This window comes from Pygoscelis adeliae, unplaced genomic scaffold, assembly GCF_000699105.1.
Source record: "Pygoscelis adeliae isolate BGI_AS28 unplaced genomic scaffold, ASM69910v1 Scaffold290, whole genome shotgun sequence".
Taxonomy (NCBI): Eukaryota; Metazoa; Chordata; class Aves; order Sphenisciformes; family Spheniscidae; genus Pygoscelis; species Pygoscelis adeliae.
In genome coordinates, this window is record NW_008823965.1 from 1156402 (window position 1) to 1173323 (window position 16922).

The 16922-nt window shown below is 41.0% G+C and overlaps 1 protein-coding gene across 8 annotated transcripts in view; it reads right to left on the reverse strand.

The window, feature by feature from the left end:
* BCAS3 (breast carcinoma amplified sequence 3) overlaps positions 1 to 16922 on the reverse strand; it is a 373363-nt gene that overhangs the window by 115520 nt on the left and 240921 nt on the right. The gene's annotated exons all lie outside the window — the stretch shown is intronic.

Here is a 16922-nt window from a genome sequence, read left to right on the forward strand (position 1 = left end):
CACATTTCTCCAAGCCCAATTTGTTCCTACCTAAGCACATCGTCATGAAAACTCTTAAAAGCACATTAACAGTGGAGTGACTTTAAGATTCAAATACATCATTTAAGCATACATATTTTATACATTTAATACCCTTCAGAATCAGGCCATAAATACAAACGGATATTACACAGCATGAACCAGCGTCTCAGCTTTCTTCTGTCACAGCGTGGCCTTCGCCTGGGCACCCTGCGCCATGGGCGATGGGTGCTGCGCCCAGGAGAGCCCCATGCCCTGCAGCCTCCCCGCGCTGCACTGCAGATGCAGGAGATGCTCCGGGACAGCACATGAATCTCACAACTAACGCACGAGCCCTCGCAGGGAAGCACGAGAGAGATTTTCTTTTCTGTTTTTTTAATTAAGACCCTGCAGCTTACATTTGCTTCACACGCTGAAGAATCACATGCTATGTAAGGAAATTTTAGAAATTATTTTAGGTGACTTAACCTATAGAGTTACACACAGGGTCTAGTTTTAGGGAAACTCTTCGACCCCGAAGCAAGGAAGTGCTCTTTATTGGCTATGCAGTACCTTGCTTGTCCCCAGACACGCAGGATAAAAATATATTCGTTTTACATCTGCATCCTGCCCATCCTGACAGAGCAACAGTAACCAGCAACCGGCAGCTGAAATCTTCTGCTGAGCCTCGGACAGCAGTGCCAGCCGTCCCGGTGGCCCTCCGCCTTTTGATCTCGGAGGAAAAGGGTAAAGCTGGGTATGAGTGTGCTTGGGGGAACCTGAGGTACCCTCCCCTCCTCACGAGCTAAATGGAAATAAAGGAAAGGAGACAGAAAGAATTCAAGTAGTGACATAACCTGTGCAATCGTACAGTTTTCTGTTCCGTGATGTTAAAGAAACAGAAAGCTGTAGCGATGCAGTCATCCTTTAAACCTCTCTGTATGGATCTTGCTACAGTCCAAACCTGCTCGGATGGGCAGACCATTGCATACTTACTGAAATCACCTAATGCACCTGGATGAAGAGGCATAACTACGTCAGATTCACCCTTTTGAATGAACGTGGCTCTGATTTCTAATTGGTTTTGACCTTGTTTACAACATGTTAAGAAACAAGATTAGAAATAATACATTTTTGTTAATGGGAAACTCGGTAATAACAAGGCTAGTCCAATGCCTTTTACTCACACAAGTGTCTTTCTGCATGGTAAAGAATGGATCCTGTAAGAAAAGGTTACAGGATAAAACCAAAAGCAAAGTTTCTTACAATTATATGCAAATTGGCAGAGCTATGAAATAGAAGTGAACATAAAAGCAAGTGAAATAACATGACCAGGGAAGCAGTAAACAATTCTGCCTAAGACGCAACACTAATGCAAGACTAACTTCAAAGCATCAACTGCACCAACAACGGTGACAAACAATATGCATAATAATAAATGCAAACCAGCACTCGCTCCCCTTTTCTTCCCTTAATCAAGATCAAACTCAACAGAAAGGAACACCACACGGCAGCAGCATCCTGAAGCGCACCACGGCTGCGTGACAAGTCACTCGCTCTCGCAGGACGAGAGGAGGGAAGGGAAGGAGGAGCGCAGAGGGATAAGCATGCTCAGCTCTTGTTAATGGCTCTGAAGCTGGTGACACACCAGGTGCACCAAGCCCCTAGAAGACTGCCTCAGGTCATTAACAAGCAGCTATGTATGCATCTGACCCAGGGGTGGTATAAGCTGTATAGATACATAATGTATGCAGTGTAGAAAATGTCACGTGAACATATAGCTGATTATAAAGCTCTCCCACTTAAAATGTGCTGTCAAACAAATACTGCTAATTCTGTAATTCCAAATACGAGGTTAGTACATCTTAGAAATTTCTGTTTTGATAATAACTTCTGGAATTTGAAACAGATAATCCCCAAGCAAGTTCTGGTCTTGCTCATAAAACACTCTAAACTCTTTTTTTTTCATTTTATACATTGAACAATGTATATAAACTAGATTACAGCATTTTGGCTACAAGTTTCTTCAAATAAACTAGGCTGGGACGTTACGTTAAGACAAGTCCACCACATCAGAAGTTTTATTCTGCCTTTTTTTTTTTTTTTTGCTACCTATAATTTATAATGACCCTCTTCCCCAGTAAGCCGACTGAGGGAAAAACCACTCTGAAAGGCATCAGCTACTGATGAATTATTTTTATTAATTAAGTTAGAGAAACAAAACCCACAGTGGTTTTCAGTGCTGCAACTCACAGCAGAACCACAAGCTTGAAGGCAGAAAGAAGCGTGAAAGTCAGAGCTGTGCTCTGAACGGCTCCTCCATTTACCGAGGGGCTGAAATTCCATGACAAGGGTTTTTTCTCTCTCCCTTAACCTAAGGATTTGCTCCTTTGAACAGCTGCTTTGGACTTAATAAAGCACCACAAAAGCCACTGCCTTTACTGCATTAAAAACTGAAATAATGGGTATTAAGCAGAAGTAGCTTTTATAATACACTGATATTTAAGTAGTTCAGCTTGCGATCGGGTTTGTTGAAAGAAGAATAGATAGAAGAATAGAGTTAAGAAAAGCATTTAATCCTGGCAAGTTTCAAAGATCTTTAGATTTTCCTTTTAAGTTTTAGTAGCCAAGAGATTCAAGTTTTACTCTTCACTTAGGATTTTAGACCGAGGACCTAGAGGAGAATCTCCGGATTTAGCACATTTGTGCGTTCCCCCACTGCACGAACCTCGACGCACTGGGCTGCTCTGCACGGCACGCTCTCAGCCCCAGGAAATCACGCCAAGTAAGGTGGGGTTTCGTTGCTGGGGATTTCTTTCTTTAAACATGCAGTAGATGGAGCAATTCATAAGATTTTCCATAAAACTTTGGGATTCTCTTATTTAAGCCAGAATCCTCTTTGAACAGCGATACTTTATATAATGAGCCCTATCTATAGCCTGCCTCTTCCCCTGGCCATTGGCTCTTCTGCTTGCCCACTCGCCAGTTTAGCCATTTTATCCAATCTCACATGCTTTTTATGGAAAGAACTGAAATACCTTAAATCTGCACATGCAGTGAAAAGGAGGCTTATTCACGCAGTTAGGACACACTTTTTCATGCAGTGCTGGTTACTGGAAAGATTAACTTTTGTTAAAGAGGATAGAAATAAAACAAAACAAGAAAGTGGATATTTCTCTTACTTATTTGAAGTGTACGTATTTTGGGTAACTTTTTTTTTCTGCGACGCAGAATAGATACTCTTCTGGGGAACTGTAATATCCCTCAGAGTGTTTTCCACCAAGAATGCAAAAAGAAACACTTTTTCTGAAGAAGTCATGGAAACTGGTAAATTGAAGACACAAGCCCTCATTGAAAACCTATAATTTTTTAATTAAATTTACATGTCAGTGGATCTTCTGAGCTTCGTCTGTATGTTTTTTATAATGTACATTTCCAGTGCTTTTTCCCATGGGTATTATGCACTATTTCTAAACTGGGATTACTCAAGTTGAAGTGTGATAAAGGGCACATTATAGTTATATTAAGCAAAACGGGGAGGAGAAAGCTTCTACATAGTCCAAAGAGAGCTGCGCTCAGGGCCTCATTTCTGGTAACAAGCAGAGCAAGGCAACCAGTCAGCTAGAAACTGCTGCTATCAAATTAACGCTTTGTCTTGAGAAATAGTGATTTATTTTATCCTTTTTTTTTTGTTTTGTTTTCTGCTACAAAATAAAGGTTGTTCTCTTCAAAATCATTAACTCTTGCTCTGGGGTATCATCGGAAATAAGTTGTGAGCAACAAAACAGAGAAGAAAGCTCTGTATTGTGCATTAGTGTAAGTAACTTGTACGATTACTCTTTGAAAGAGCTAACAGAGAAGAGGGGATTTCTGAACACAGTTTGAGTTACCATCTCATGCTGCCCTTCCCAGTGGCTTCACAACCATGTCGTTATTCTTCGCAGCTCACCCAAAAGATGCAGGAACTTGCTTAACTCGCACGGTCTCCACAGTGCCTGGCCCAAATAAGAAGTACTTGTCAACAGTGCTGCAGCCATACCAACAAGCAGCAGCTGGATGAGAAAAGGAGAGCATGTCAGCTCAGAGCGGCAGAAAAGGTTTTTCACAGCAGCTATTTGCAACCCTCCAAGGAGCTACAGAGGCTGCCCATTAAAACCCTGTTAAAACACTTCTGATGTTGTCAGCAGTGGAGAGCTGAAATAGCACAGTGATCACTGAGATGCTATCTGCCTCAAGCAGTTCAGTGGTACTGTCAATAATACGAGCAAGAAGGTACAAGATGAGCAACAACCTAATTCCTGCATCAAAATTTCATAAACTCCCTCAGCTGGTAAACACTAGAGATGCGGGCAAACACAGGACAGCCAATAAACCACCCAGAAAAGATGACCTTTGGTCTGGAATCTTTCCCCAAAAGCTTTGAACCTTTAAGTTAATTTACACTTTGAAAGCAAAGCAGTGTAACAGCAAGGAGAAAGCAGGAGGAAGGAGGTGACGGCTCTCCCGTCAGTGCTCCTAATCTGCGCCCCAGCTTTGCGCTTCTGACAAAGCCCAAGGATAAACCCTAATAACCCTTTTAGGTGTATACACTTCCAAATATCCCATATGTATACCTGTAGTTTCTCCCCGCTTTGCTCTGCTTTGATTTTTGAAAGCACTGACTCAGTAGCCATTCCTTGGGTTATTTTTTGCAAATACAGTCCTATCAGGCGAGAAAATTTGCTACTTCTCCTCCAGGAAAGCGGTGCCTCATTTGAAAGCAGACCTCCTGATGTGCCAGGGTACTAAAACTGTGAGTAATGATAGCAGAATCATTTACTTCTCTGCTACTCTGTGCTCATGAGTAAGTGCTACTCACAGTGAATAATGGCTGGAGAAACAGGGCCAAGGTGAAGAGTTATTTATAATACAGTAGCCAATGAGTAAGCGCTTAGCTATGAATTTACTGCTCTGGCTGCAATTTCATGAGAAAATGAGCAGAGCCAGCTTTTGGTTTTTCCAGTTTTAAAAGCTATACACCCACTAAAAACTAGTAAAAATAATTCGGGAAGGATTGGGGTAGTTATTTACAAAGCAACCATGACAGAGATCATACGCATCTCAGCTAAATACAAGATAATCATAGATGCTTTAGTTTCTTAGATACTGTCCTCACAATTGCTATGGCAGTCAGTGAAACTTCTAGACTCATGGTCTTAAACCAGTATCAGATGCTTCCCCCTTTTTATGCAATAAATATCCACTGCAGAGAGCCAAAAGACAGAGCCCGCTGGAAATGAAGCAAAGAACTAGACTGTCATCTGCTCAGCAGTCCTGGGTTTAGAGGTCAGAACATCCACCTACTTTTTAATGTAGACTGTACTAACTGTCTTTCAGAACAAGTTTCTGTCAAGCGTACCCTGGATTTGCAGAAGATCCAGCATACCTGGATAGGTATAATTTTTAACTGTTTCGATCAGCCCAGAATGAAGCAAAGGTCATTTCTAGAAATGCAGTACTTTCACCCAAAGTAGTAATAATATGTTTAGGCATATAAAAAAATCTGACCAGGAAAATACTGGGACAAAAACAGGACCAAGCTCACCACTCTTCTGAATTTCCTACACAGAAACATACTATTTCCCAGTACGTCCTGCAGAATAATTGGATATTTTCCAATCCCCACATTACAGGTCATGACTTACTGGTGCAAATTTGGATTCTGCTGAGGACCTGCTTATCGACTGAAGTTCGGATGGCATGACACAGCAAGAGACTTTGGCTTGCCATTGCATATTTGAGTGCTGGTTTATAGAAAAGGACTATGTTTTAGTTCAGCCAGCCTCTTACCCCACAAGGACATATGGCTCAGATTTGTGATGGAAGCGGACACTTGGAAAAACAGAAGAAGTAACGATTCTACAGGACTGCAATTTATTTCCGAATTGTAAACACAGAAGGGATGGCTTCTTACCAAATTTTTAAAACCAACTGCTAGTTTTACTGTCTGTTGTGCTTCCAGTTTGGAGAGTCCAAGGGGTATATTTTCACCTTGATGTACAAAGAGTTATACATGAAACTATGCTCTTCAATTTTTTCACAGGGAGTTGGTGTTAGCCGCGCTATTTCAGTGCCGCTGAGCTCGTTGCAACTGGCCTAACTTTTCCTTGGTAGACAATCACTGAACTCAGTCAGACACATCTGAAAAGCCTAATTAGGCACTTTTGCAAATCCTGAGTATCTTGTACATTTTTACATGTCTTAACGATTTTAGAAAGCTGTCTTTACCCCCTCCTTATCTAAAGGAAAGTAAAAACAATTCAGTGTTAGAAAGAAGGAATATAAAGAGTAATGACAGTCTTATTTCCCCTGGTCTCATGAGCCTGAAGTTAAATCCCTGCCTTTGTACAACTGTTACCCTTCTTTTATTAGCTAAATATTGTGGCACCATGCAACTAGAGCACAAAGAATAAAATTACAACAATTTGAGATGAGTGTAACTTTTACAAGAGTCAGATATCCCTAACAACCCAGACAGTCAATAACCCAGCACAAATTAACTCTGGCAAATAATAGGTGTGTTGACCCTAAATTCATGAGGCAATAAAACCTACTAACAGCCTGTTGTTTTAAAATACTCAGGCACTTCTCAAAGACAATATAGTTTTTGTTTGATAGCAAGAATATCATTAATTAGGAAAGCTTTTAAGAAAAGGCTTTAGTATCATTAGCAAAAACTAATAGGAAAATAAATTAACTTACAACATCTGACACCAAGTTTGAAAAAAAGAAAGGCATTAAAAACCCAAAGCCGTCCCACCGGCACCTGAACCGAGGACTGCACCCCGTAGACCCACTTCTCCCGCAGACCTCCGTAATCACAATAACAAAATTAAATTTCCTCCCTTTCTTATTGCATTTTGAGTTAGAGACACATTGCTGGGAACGCAGATCTGTCGTACGGTGGAGTCGCAGCAATATAATTTGAACCAACGCCGTTCATCTCTTCAACTCGACAACAACAAAAATACGCTTAAAAACACAAAGCCATAATCTGTTCTTCCAAATTTGTTTTCTTTCTGAGAGCTTTTTAAAAATAGCAGCGCTCAGGTAAAGTTACTATTCAAAAGCTGTCCCTATGGTAGGCTCTGGTGTGAATTCTTATTTCTTGAAGGAAAATGCATTTTCTAGTTATTTTGAGAGTCTGTTTAAAAATGCGGTATTTTAAAATAACGCACCATGAAAAGCAGCCCAAAATATTTTATGGCTTGGAATAAAATTCTCTTTTTCCCTTCCGCTGGATGCTTGCTAAGAGATGCCATAACTAGTCTGCCAAACAATCATTACATACAAAGGAGTGCACATAATGAAATTGTCCACCATTTCAACCATGTCAACTACAGAATTATGAAAGATTTATACCTACTTCATATTAAAATTATTTAGTAAATGTCACATAGCACAGCAAAAACCATGGGCATATTATTGAGAGGGAGTCAGGACAGGTTCAGTGCAGAGCTCTCAAAACCAATGGCCAACAAGAGCAGACTGCAAGCAAAGTGTTTATATGGCCATAAAACCATACAGTGACAGAACACAATTTTCTGTTTTTCTACAAAGAAAGAAAATATAGAATTTAAATTTTAAAAAGGAAGTTATACAGAAAGTAAAATGAAATATTAATAACATATAAAATTCTGGAAAATGAACTGAGACAAAATTGTACAACTTGTAACTGCAACTGCTTGGTAAATCAAATCCGTGTTCTTGGATAGATTGCCTAATTTAAGCAGACGACAGAATCATAGAATCGTTTAGGTTGGAAAAGACCTTTAAGATCATCAAGTCCAACCGTCAACCCAGCACTGCCAAGTCCACCACTAAACCATGTCCCTGAGCACCACATCTACACGGCTTTTCAATACCTCCGGGGATGGTGACTCAACCACTTCCTGGGCAGCCTGTTCCAATGCTTGACAACACTTTCAGTGAAGAAATTTTTCCTAATATCCAATCTAAAGCTTTCCTCTTAGCTTTTGCTTTCAGCTTTCCTTCTATGAGAAACCAAGTAATTACCTTGCCAGGGGAAGAAACGTTCCTCTTCGATACCTTTACATTTGCGTAAAGCAAAATTACACAAAATGCTGATGCAAGCCCCAAAGGGAAAATACTTGTGCTGTACAGCGCACCCCTGCCTAGACCACCTTAAATCCACCCATTGCCTATGCCTGGCTCCAGATCTGGATGTCTGCATGATGCACCAGGGCCCAGTGTCTGCCTGTTGGGATGGAGTTTATTCACAGGAGGTATGAAGGGAAAATTCACGCTTAGCTGCTTAATGAGAACTGACATCGCATCTCCAGAGAGAGAGAAACTTTGGATGTCAGGCAGGTTAGCATAGGGCAAGCAGACGGTCAATAAAATATTCAATTAAGTACTCTGATATGATAGATCTAATATTGTGGAAAAAGCCAGAAGTCCTTTTTTTGATAAGAAAACGAGTTTAAAATAGTGGTTAAAATGGCCTATACAAAATTAACCTCCTAAAACTTGAAAACAATTGTGGCTGTTTTTTGAACTTGCTATAAAAGGTAAAAACAAATAAAGGCTGATGTAACACAAGATAGGCTTCTGCGGACATTCAAAGCAGGTAATTTAGAACAAGTGCACATACCGTTCTTTACAAAATCTCTCCAAAATAATTTTATAACTAATTTTTAATTATTAGGAAAAAAAAAAGAAGAATATCTACTGATCACCTAAAATACACGATGCTCAGGGAAACAGGCACACAGCTCACCTAGTCTGGATCCCAGTAGAGCATGCGCTGACCCGAGTGACCTGGGAGCAGCCCCAGGCACTCCAGCATCAGCACTGAGTCCCAGGGCTGGCTTCCCTCCTCCCCAGCAGGATCTAACCTGCCGCTCATTTTTCCAAACAGGATTCCTACTACATCTCCTCTCTGAGCAACTTTTTTGTCATAGCTCTTTCATGCCCTGCTGTCAGCGACTTCTTATATTTTTTTTTCCCCCCACCTCACCAGATTGAAGTGTTTGCTAGGAAAACCCTGGAGGGATCAAGAAAGCAACAGGCCATATGCAGTGAATCCCTGCAATCATTCTAATGAAGCTAAATCTTTGAGTTTACATAAAAGGAAAATTAAATCAAGCACTGGAGTGGATTGGAAAGACATACACCAGGAGATGGATAAAGTTAATCACGTTTAGTCAAGGCTAATGCTGACCTACTCAGGCTTGCCTTTGAGATCCTTCATGCTTACTGTAAGTTTTATCTATATGGGAATACAGATGCACACAGAGCTGTAGCAGCTGCCCTGAATTTCTGCAGTGCTTTACATTTGCGGACTGCAGGAAAAGCACTGCTTCATCCCTGCAGCATCACTGCTAAACATCATGGATGGAAATACAAGAAACCAGGGCTGTGGATCACAACTCAGGGACTCCTGAAGCCTGGCCCTGTCCTTTAAATGCCACAGGCAGTAATGTGTTTAATAGACAAGTCAGGGAAAAACTGCACCTCTGTAAAATAATGAAAGCAAAGTTTCATTCTCACATCACATCACCCCTGTCACTCTTCCGAAGGGAATCTGGGATTTGATCAGGACGCTCCGCCGGGCAGGAGGCTCTGTCCCGAGCAGCCACGTTTCACAGAGCTGCGCCTCACGCTGCAGGGCAATGAAACCAGCTACAAGGTGTGCGGGCAGCTCTGTGCAGACCAACTGTTGTGGTTTAACCCCAGCTGGCAACTAAGCCTCACCCAGCCGCTCGCTCGCTCCCCCCTGCTGGGATGGGGGAGAGAATTGGACAAGTAAAAGTGAGAAAACTCGTGGGTTGAGATAAAGGCAGTTTAACAGGTAAAGCAAAAGCTGCGTGCACAAGCAAAGCAAAACAAGGAATTCACTCACTGCTTCCCATGGGCAGGCAGGTGTTCAGCCATCTCCAGGACAGCAGGGCTCCATCACACCTAACGGTGACTTGGGAAGGCAAACACCATCACTCCCAACATGGCCCCCTTCCTTCTCCTTCCCCCAGCTTTATGTGCTGGGCATGACCTCATATGTGTGGGATATCCCTGTGGTCAGTCGGGGTCAGCTGTCCCGGCTGTGTCCCCCCCCAACTTCTTGTGCCCCCCCAGCCTGCTCGCTGGTGGGGTGGGGTGAGGAGCAGGAAAGGCCTTGACTGTGTGTGAGCACTGCTCAGCAGTAACGAAAACATCCCTGTGTTATCAGCGCTGTTTTCAGCACAAATCCCAAACACAGCCCCACACTAGCTGCTGTGACGAAAATTAACTCTACCCCAGCCAAAACCAGCACACCAACCAACAGGAGCCTGTTGCTCCATACAGAGCAAGAACTTGCTCCTTTCTTTCCTCTCTTTTTAGAAAGATCTTATTTTGGCTATACTTTATCTTGTGGCCCAAAACTTGAAAGTAAAATTACTTTTAAGAGAGGAAATGGCACAGGAATTCCTGTAGTCATTACACTGATTTTTTTTTTAGTTTTATTTTTCACAAAGACCTCAACCACATCTCCAGCAGGCAACAGTAGGAAAATGAGAGACTATTAAAATAAACAGAACAAATGTATTGTTTCATTCAACCATTCTAATATGGCATCTTCTACATTTTTTTCCCCTCCTAAAATAAAACTGTATCTTCAAACACCAGGTATCCAATGTTTTGACATAAACCCACAACGTCGTCTCAGACACATGGCGGGGAAGAGCTACGGGGCCTTGGACAAGAGGGTGGCTTGCAGCAGCTCTACCACGGAAGCCAAACAGTTGGCACTCACAGGCTGCTGCGCATTTTGGAGGACGTATCCAGTCCACGGGCCACAGGTTGACTATCGTAGCTCTAGCTGACATTTATAATTTAAGAAATTGAGTTGTATTTCCCAAAACGTTTACTTTCACACAGTGCTGAAGCAAATGTATTCCTTTAACTCATTCTGCTTTAACTGATACCAGCTACACAAACTACACAGCCTCCTGATGAAGGAGCGAAAGATTAGGATATGAATCTGTCAAGTTTGGAATATTTTTTTCTGTATAGCTCTGTTAAATGACTGAAGACAATAATGCTTCAGTATTTTCTGAGAATAGCTCATTTGTTCTTTATTTCAGTGTTACAGAAAAGATTATTTGCAACTATTCACTTCCTTACAAAATATTCAGATTCTTCAATGAAAAGAGTTTCCCACATTGTGTAGCCACCCACACAGCTCCATTTGAAAGTGAATGAAAAGCTGTGCTTGATGATGTTGAATATGTTAACCTCTTACAGTTCTCCAGCTCTGGTGAGCCACTTTTCTTCTGCATCTGCACAAGGAAAAGTGTTGAACAGAAGCTAGATTCTGTTGATTTACATACAAATAAAGACAACAAAGGCATCAGATGATTATGAGTGAAGCTATTTCTGAAGATCATAATCTGTGTCTGAAGTTGTTTCATTTCTGGCAAACCAAAACTAAATTTAAGCTTGCTAGGAATTAATTGTAATGTATAACAAATCATAATTAGTAATGGGATATAAAACATTTTTCCTTCTAGTTTAGGCTACTGGTGTCAGCTTTGACCAGTTCAAACGCAATCAGAAGTCATTACCATTTAATGACTAGTTAGTGGCCTACATGAAATAGCCTAGTGGTTTAAGTCCCTTCCCTAATCATACATACCACCACCGTCATAATTAGCACTCATGATAGCAATCTCAACAGAGGCTAGGGATATCGGCTGGCAGATGTGAAGCTCAGTGTACGTGAATCAAATTATTGAAGGAACATCCATTCAAATCCTTATGTCTTTCAATCTAGCACCAGAGAATAACTTAATACCACTATTTAAAAAAAAAAAAAAAGTGTAATTTGCACTGTCTTGCTGCTCTTTGGAAAGTCACCTTTGCTTATAACCATCTCGGCACCCCAGCAAACTCACGTTCGACTCCCCCAGAGAGGACAGAAGCAGTAGGACCGCTCTCCCTTCGCAGGGCCTGCTGCCACAGCGTCCTCAGAGGAGGGCACGCGTGGGGCAGGACGCCAGCGGGGTGCAAGGACCTCATGTTGAGTGGTGCCAGACAAATGGCAACTCCCTGAGTAGCTCCTTTCTAAACCAGCAAAACCTCCTATTTGCTAACTTATACTTACTAAACGCCTTTAAACCTGAAATGCATCTCTGACTTTGTCCTCTCTTGCATGAGCACGATTCATCATCGGCGTACACCTGCCCACGATGCTGGTTCCTACAGATCCTCAAACATTCAGAGCTCCACCGTGTGCCTGCTGTGCAGCTGACAGCCAGGCCACGAGCCTGGTACCTCTCCAGCAAACAGGGGCACGAATTACCCAGGACACAGTATGAATGCATCCAGAGTGTTCACGTAATCCAAACACACCCCTTGCAATTTGACTAAGACACTCTGCGGTCGCACCGCTGTTCTGCAAATCTCCTAAGCACAACACGACTCAGGCATCAGCTCTTTAAAACCTCCAGTATTTCTTCCCCAATTTCCCTCGTTTCCCTACTCGCACATCTCTGCACCGTGAATCCCAACGAGGTGTGTGAGGCTTAGGCCAGCATATCACTTTTCCCCTCCCGTCATCCCATTTCACCGCGAAATCTGATTCTTCCATCTGTCCCTTCCTCCTCGCTCCATCTGGTGAAATTCAGCAGTTGCACTAATACAATCCGATGCTCCAGCCAGCGCTCGCATCCGCACCACGTCTGCACTGCAGCATCGCTACTTGGCTCCTTTAAGAGATCACTAAAAGAGATGTTAGTACATTGAAGAAATTCAGGGGGGAAAAAAAAAAGGAAAGAAAGAGTTGCTCTTCTTTGAGAGCTGGCTGGAATGGAGAGCTATCTTCATAAATAGACAGGAAACAGAAAAGACTAATGTTGGGCAGATGACAGATCCCTGAATTCAGTTAACTGGCCTTCAAGATATGAACTGTTCTATTAAACATAGAGGCATTATGTTGGTCATCCACTTTAAGCCCAAGAGTGATTAAAATGCTGGCAGAAAATAAAAACTGGCTATTGAAGAGCTCGCCCTGAGGTCCTAATTTCAAATCAAATTTTACAGCGCCGCACAGGAACAATGGCAGCCCAGTACTCCAAGTCTTCTTTTTGTCACTTTGTACAAAGAAACCCCCTCAAACTCTCTCAAAGAACAATGGCCCCTCTAGATTCGCAACTACGCCAAGAATGGGCTCAAACCATACAAAAACACATTTTAAAAATACATTTTACACTGCCCTTGACATTTGAGATAAATAGAAGCCAATGCATTGAAATTCCAAGTATTTTTTATATCCTTTCACAATGTGAATTTTTTATTTTCCCTAGTCTACTTGATCTTTGACATTCTGGCCTCTGCAAAAGAAGGACACAGCAGAGCAGTCAAAGAAATTAATTATGCAGATAATTGCATTTTCTTAAAATGATTACTGTAGCAGAGAACTCAACAAATGACAGCTACACGAACCTGGCCCCCAGAAGAAATCAAGAGGACACAAACAGTTCATTTTTAATTGAAAAACTTCTCAGCTATTAACATTTAATTATCTGTTACTAATATATGGCACTAGTTTAATTAGCATTTTTCTATACGTCGGGTTTGCCTTTTAGTAAAACCACTTTTATTAAAGTTCTGCTGAGCTGCTGCAGATTCCCTGTTTCTACAGTCTGAGTTTATTTGAATTTGGCAGCTTGGATACAGACAGTTGTTTCCTAGTGAACAGCACACAAGACCATATGTTTCAACATTTAAGCAATTTAGAATCAGAGGTATAATTCTGAGTGTCCTTAGCAGAAATTGTACATTAAATACCCAAAGGATCTGAGCTCTACAAGAGATACAGCCTTTTTTAGCACTTTTCCCATAGCAACAAAACCACTCTACGCTACTTATATCATATACTCGAACCGCAAGCATGCTGAGAGCATTGGTGAGCTGACTAAAGTCTGCAGCCAGCCGTTTCAAGGGCTGCTGTGTTTTCAACAGCAAGGGACGAGCAAGTATATCGTTTTCCCTTTCTCTTTCCTGCACCTCTCTCCCATCAGGCAGGATTGATCCAGAATTGCCTCTGAAACACAACCATGGTCAGGACTCGTACCTGGTTTCTTGATTTGTGGACATCTACTTTGTAAGAAAACATTAATCAACAGCTTCTTTTGCCAACCAAAAATAAGGCCAAACACGTTGCTTGTGTTGTTCTCTTCATTTCTGGGGTGGTGAACATCACCAGAACTATGGATTTAAATCAAGATACAGCCAAGGTATGTCTGGCACAATACGCCGTGCCCTTGTGCTAATACATCCACTCTGCTTTTCCTGGCATGAGGTTACACAACCTCCAAACTGCACAAGAACATTTTAAAAGTAGGTTCAGAGAGAGAAAAAACCCCAGCAAATCCCGAGAGAAGAAAAAATCACAAACTACATCACTGAATCTATTAGTAAGTCTTCACTGTTTTAACCACAACACCTGCAATAAAACCAGAATGAAAATGACAATCTGAAATTAAAACTTAGTGATATTTCCTCCTTAGAGGATAGGCACAAAACAAGAAATCCAGCAGTTTATCCAATACCCTCAAGAATTTGAGCGAAGCCTTGCTCTTAAAAGCAATGGACCTAATCGTGATCCCCCTGAAGTCACAAGCAATGCTCCAGATCACGTGTTGAACACACGGTCGCAGTTCCTGATCCTCAGCCAGACGAACTCAAGACCCATTGGCCACTTCCACTCCCTTTTAACCACTTTTCTGAACATGTTGTGCTGCATAACACCCACTTGTTCTTCAATTTTTCATGCTACCACTTTACAGACAACTGAAACAGCAAATAGCTTTTTGTTCCAGAGTGGGACTGTGCCGTGCGGGATGCAAGACTGCCCCGCTGTCCTGCTCCTGGCAGCCAGGAACCGGCAGTCCTCACACTGCTATTGCCCGCGCGCCTACGGGGCTGTCATGGACTCAAGATTTATTTTCCTTTTTTCCATCCCTTATATGTACGGGAACGGACGAGACAAATATTTCCTTATAGCTTTCATTAAAACACTGTCATTAAGTAATAAATATTAAATTACTAATTATAATTTCTAGATATAAAATGTTTTCAAAGTATTTTTCATCAATATATAAAGGTTGTTTTCATTTGGAGACCGTTCTGTCTGTCATTTTGACTTGGTACCCTGGTACAGAAATTCACTTCAAACGCATGAGTGATTCCGAGTGATTAAAACAAGCAAACAAAACCTCGAGAAGTAATTCCATTTGTGGGTATTTCCTTTAACAGCATTAATAATCTAATGCATTTAAAAGGAAGATTTAGAGTTATAAGTCACTTGTATTTCACAGCATTAAAAATGCAATATATGTAATATAGCCACGGTATATAAATACAAACATATCAAGAAAGTATTTTGACAGTATCCATTTCTGTTGTGCAGGAGTTCAATGTCGACACCTTTGTAGGTCATTTAAATTTTACTTCATCAATCTACTTCAATGATGTAAAATCCAAAGAAAACATTTATTTTTCAGATAGGTCTGAAAATATACATTCAGTGGGATATAGCTCAAGGAATATACTGATCAGGACTGAAAACTAAGTATAGATTTCTCATTTGGAAGTCGATTTAAAACATAATACCCAGTCCTTAGTGACCTGTACACCTAATAAAGATATGATCTTCTATAAATTTCTTTACCTCTTGTATCATCAATCGCAAGTTTCCAAAAAAATGTTCAATAAACCAGATAATTTTATTTCTTTCTGAAATAACCAGAGAGAATTGATATTTCAGAATAAAGAACACTGAAAGGGACTTTTTGTAGACCAGTATTTTGTTTCACAGTATGTCTCTCCTGCTGCTAAAGCTAGTAGCATTTTCAGCAGAAACAATAAATACGTTAAATGAATGTATACCTTAAAGGAAAGAGAGAATGGAAGAAATGCCCACTCCTGAGAGCCACTGGCTACCTGGGTGCGGAGGAGCCCCGCGTGTCCTTGCCGAAGAGGTCCAGGTTATTCTCGTCTCCTCTTTTTCACTAGAAATTCCACCCTGACCCTGAGAAACACTGTCATCAAAACAAGGACATTTCCATGAAACCTATCTCCACTGCAAAAACACTTAATAAAAACATTCCCATCCCATTCTAATTTTAATTTGCGCTAAGCTTCAATGCAAAGAAACGTCAGACACAGCTCTCTGATTTCTTCCTCCAAAGCACCCCAATTTTTGAGTTCCCTACCCGAAACATGAAATGAAATCTATGGGACCTTAAGGCACACCAGGAAAATTAGCATTTAGGAAAATTAAGCTTTAACCAACTAAAATGCCGCTTAAATATTACTGGACTCTTTGGCTATATCTAATAGCGAGACTACTAAAGAAAGCCCTTACGAGAAAAAAATGCACACTGAGGGAAAATAGGATTGTTATTTTTAACACTGATAATTTTGTTTAAAAGAAGATTCCTTCCTGTGTTTCATCATTTTACGTTATGTTCTATTATAGAAACTAATGTGGGAAAAAAAGTTCAGAAAAATCCAGGCCCAGAATATTATGGAAAAAAGAACCACCAAATGTAAAGGTCCTGTAATATTTGGTATCTTTAGATTTTTCTGCACTGGTTCACATGACCCCCGATTTATTTTTAGAAAGGCAGCAATTCCCACTTGGATACGGTGCAATACCTTGTACCCGAATGTTGCTTTGCACAAATAAACCACAGAAAGTGTTGACTTAAAAATAAAACATTGGAAAAGGAGAAAGTTTTTTTCCCTGTGAAAATTTCCGGAAAAGCTGTAAACAAAGGCAGGTTTGGCTCAGCGGTTGAGTGACTCTGTTGAGCTGTTGAGGATGGAGAACATATCAAACCTCACAGAGTGAGGAAATGTTTGTAAAACAGTTAGTAAAT